This window comes from Dipodomys spectabilis, unplaced genomic scaffold, assembly GCF_019054845.1.
Source record: "Dipodomys spectabilis isolate Male_0828 unplaced genomic scaffold, ASM1905484v1 ptg000507l, whole genome shotgun sequence".
Taxonomy (NCBI): domain Eukaryota; kingdom Metazoa; phylum Chordata; class Mammalia; order Rodentia; family Heteromyidae; genus Dipodomys; species Dipodomys spectabilis.
The window spans coordinates 1,362,785-1,367,382 of record NW_024871184.1 but is presented as its reverse complement, the minus strand read 5'-3'; the positions used below and the strand labels follow the sequence as shown (position 1 = coordinate 1,367,382).

The 4,598-nt window shown below is 33.9% G+C and overlaps 1 pseudogene; it reads left to right on the top strand.

The window, feature by feature from the left end:
• Positions 1-458: 458 nt before the first annotated feature.
• LOC122099264 lies at positions 459-558 on the top strand (annotated as a pseudogene).
• The last annotated feature ends 4,040 nt before the right edge of the window (positions 559-4,598 follow it).

Here is a 4,598-nt window from a genome sequence, read left to right as displayed (position 1 = left end):
GTAAGATATTCTGGTTGGTCTGTGACTACATGGAAGAAGGGTAAAGGGTCAGGTAGACATTTGTGCCAGTAAGACCTCATTTGGGAAAATTTCAGCTGCAGAAATTTAGAAATAGCTCTTAAACAAGGCTTACTTTGAATCCATTGGCTCCACAGCGCTAACACAGTTGGATAAATAAGTACTTGAAAAAGCCGTCATATTTGGACTTAGCTATAATTACTTGAAAATATGATCAAATTCCAAATGAAAAAGACTTAAAATAGTCATTGACAAAAAAATTGCAAATGTGAGCAATCAACTGAACAACACATTTTTTTCAGCTATTCACAGAATTTTAGGGAAATCAGATCAATAGCATTTTTAGGAACAATAAGGTTTCCTTGTTACAAATAGGCACCTAAGCATATAACCCTGTATAAATATTGCATCATTAACTACTTAAATTTACATGATACTACATTCTTCAGCAGCATGTATACCAAAATTACAACAATACAGAGATTAACATAGCACTTGTACAAGGATGAAATGAAAATTTGTGAAGTATTCAAAATTTTTCATTCTTCAGATGCAAGAAATGACAAACAGCTATTAAAATGTTGATTACAGAATTACAAGTTTAACAATACACGTAATTCATATAATTAAAAATTAGTTTGCTATCAGTGTATTAAATTTTCACCTTAGAAAGGCCTTTGCATAGCATAGCCTTTACACAACTTTTGAAATTAGACAACATTTTCGTTTTATCCCAAAGAAATATAATATTATAAGGACCTAGGATAAAAAGGAATCTTAAACTGTTTCTATATGGAATGCAATCTGAAAGGACACATTAATGAACCTATATATTATAAAAACAATGTAGAATTCAATGTATTATATCTAGGAGAGAATAAAATAGATTATGGACACACTATACCAACATAGAATATAGAATATTTTAAAATATACATTTTCAGACAAACACCTGAAATATCTTTAGTTTCTATACTACTCATTTCAACAGATAAGTTAAAATTATTTCTGATTAACAAAATCACAAAATCTGCATAAATCATTATAGATGTATACAAAAATCTTGAATACATTTTGACATCAAAGGCAGGCAATTCACTTTGAAGAATTCCACAGAATCCGTGAATTGTTACTGTAAGATATTGTTGTTATTTGGATTGTGAAAATATGTTGTATTGACACAAAGGAATTAATATCATTTTTGAAATTTAAGAAAATTAACAGAAAATTTAGGATTTAGCAAAACAATTTGTACAGCCTTCCATAACTTCAAAGAGGTAGTGATACATACTTATCCGTTTGGTAATATCAAATACAGATTCTTCCAAGTGGTTCTTCAGACCTGGTTTGATATAATGGTTAAACAGTTCCAGTTTATTTTTCCTATCTCAATTTCCAGCAGCAAGATGCAAGGGGGTCAACAAGCCTTTAGTTTGGGCATTGGTATCTGGATCATGATGAATAAAGAAGCCACTCTGGTATTATTCCACGTATATGCACTGTGCAGGGGTGTCCAGCCATCTACAGTTATTGCATGTGCCCCTTGAGCCACCAACTCACGGACAATGTCTAAGTGTCCACTGTAGGCTTCCCGATGAAGAGGGGTATACTCATCGTCATCCCTAGTATTCACATGAATGGCCTTTTTGGAAAGTATTCTCCGCACTGTAGTAAGCTACTTATTTTCAGCAGCCCAAAGAAGAAATTTCCTTGGATCCTTCTCCATTTTTTCTTGCAATTGTTGCCATTCTTCACTTTTTCATCATGTTACTCATATTCATCAGAATTGCCTAACCAGATACTTTAAGTGCCAGTGGAAATGAGGTGTCCATGTATTTCCCTAATAGTTCATGTTGGTTGAACTGGTCAGAAATATCTGGTGAATTTTCTGCATATGTTTTTTCACCATGATTTATTTTCTTTTTCCATTTTTACTATTCCAAATTATTCTAACTGGATTAGGGAGTAAATGGACAGCAGAGGTACAGACTGTACAATGAAGGAATAGGTACAGGCTGTACAATGAAGGAATAGGTACAGGCTGTACAATGAAGGAATAGGTACAGGCTAGGAAAGCAGCTAGAGAAGGCAGGATGATTGTATCTGTGACAAAACTTTGTGGAAAATGGTATCAAGGATTACTTACTGGTGATCCACTTGCACTGGAAGCATGATTCTGAACTCTTGCTTTCTGATTCTGAATTATTGCTTTGATCATTATATTCTCCAAGAAGAAAAAGGCAGAATTGATAGCAAAGGACCACTAATACATTTTGACATTTCATTAAGCATCTTCAATCATCAAAATCACATGAAGGCAATAGACAGGTCTACTTTTTTAGATGAAAACAAGTGTCTTTAAAAAAAGAAGAATTTAAGTAGCCTTCCAAAGGACTTGTATTTTACTTACTGCATTATACATTTTTTCTAATGTTGAGTAACAATAAATAATGGATCTATTAGAAAGCTCTTAAAGCTCATCTGTTCAATAGTAAGTTCTCTTACACTATATTATGGTATTTTTTCGTATGGTCTTAGGAAGAAATTTACATCACTAACGAATTTGTGACAGGACAATATTTATTATCTAAATATGTGCATTAAATAAGTATAGAGGAAAAAGTGGAAGCCACACTGGTGGATCATGGCTTTAATCCTAGCTAATCAGAAAGAAGAAATCTGAGAATTGTGGTTTGAAACCAGACCAAGAAAAAAAAAGTGCATTCGATTTTGATTTGAAAGTAACCAGCAAAAGCTAGAAATGGAGCTGTGGTATAAGCAGTGAAATGCTAGCCTTGAGAAACTAAAACAAAAAAAAATAACAAATTCTGTGACAGAGCCAGGCCCTGACTTCAACCTGTAGTATTAGCATCAAACTAATTAATTAATTAATTAAAAATAAATTAAGTGGTCACATCTGGAGAAAATACTCAGGGACATCACCCAGGCTCTTATTTCAAAAACTACACTCTACTGAAAAAATCCATTTAATTAACACCTGTGTAAGTAGAGTATTTTCATCACCCAAATGCACTTCCATGCTCAGTTACCTTTGCAAGATAACTCTGTTATGTCTGGAGTACCACATAACATTATCACTTAAGTAGAAAGCATTGCAACATGGGTTCACTCTATCTCTCTAATGGATTTTTCTCCACACAAATACTCAAATCTTACAATTATTCCATTTATTTGAAGTCATAGTTTTTCTTTAATATCCATAATATTAGAGTTTGAATTTAGTCTCCTAAATGGGTGTTCTTACCAGTTTGTCATGCCCACAGCCCTAAATTATCCAGATTAATTTTCAGATAGAATCTGGCTTCCTACTTGTGTATGATCATGGGCTCAGTCTAGTTGATGTTATTCTTCTTGGAATTTAGAATAACAGGTGTCTGGCATTGTGTACAGATCTTTATATCCAGTCTGGGCTTTAACCACTATCCTCACAACAGTAGACTTCCATATATTCAAGATTTTCATAAGCTTATCATAGCTGATTTTTTTTTATAAATCTTTGCATTTCCTGCAGGTTCTTGAGTACTGAATTAATTTGTGTTTTCTTGGGTTGGGTTGTTTCATTTGAATATATGTATTGAGTGGTTCCTCACATTTCCTTTGGTTTCTTTCACTCAAGTTCTTACCTAAAGTGCTGAGAAACCAATTCTTCTTTCTCAAGATAGTCAAGGTTAACTTTATTTATACCAAAGCAATTTCAGTAATATTTAAACTTTTTCATATCTATGAATGTTATACAAATGCTAATCACTGAGAAGTGTCTTTTTATTTTCAGAGCAGTCTTTGGCATTCACAGACTTATCATGAATTATACCAATATAATAAAACTACAGATGCTTGCCAGGAGGCAAAAAACCTATTACTAATTGTTTGACAGAGGCTTCCCTTCTCATGAATGAAATACGCTGCTTGATGCAGGATTTCACAGAATCATATTGCTAGGAAGAACCTATACAATCATCTAACACTACAGAGTTGAGGGAGATTAATTGACCTCCTGAATAATTTACTTTTATGTCAAATAAAAGCAGGCTTCCAAAAAGAAAGTAGACTTTAGAGAAACATGATGAGTTTTATGTAAATAGGTGCTTAGCTAATTTTGTTAATTGGTGGACTAATACAGGGAAATAAAGTACAGCAAGGTAAAAAAATAAAGAACTCTGCATTGAAATACTCATTTGTGGGTGGGTGTGCGCGCGCACATATGTGCGTGTACACACACGTGCATGTGCATGTGCTCATGCATGCGTTATTCATTGCTCAGGCTTGATAGTGCCTAGACACTATGCCAAAGCTTCTGTGGTCAAGGATAGTGGTCTACCACTTGAGCCACTGCTCCACTTCTGGTTGTTTTGAGATAATCACATGTATTTTCATGATTAGTCTGGCTTTGAACAGTGGTCTTCAGATCTCAGCCTCCTGAGTAGCTAGCTAAGCTGATTCAGTCTCTGAGTAGCTAGTTAAAATGCTGCCTGTCCTCTATGCTTCACTGCTCTTTTATACTTTTCCTGAGGTAATCACAAACCTAAGTCATATATGTCTAATTGCTTAAAAATATTTAC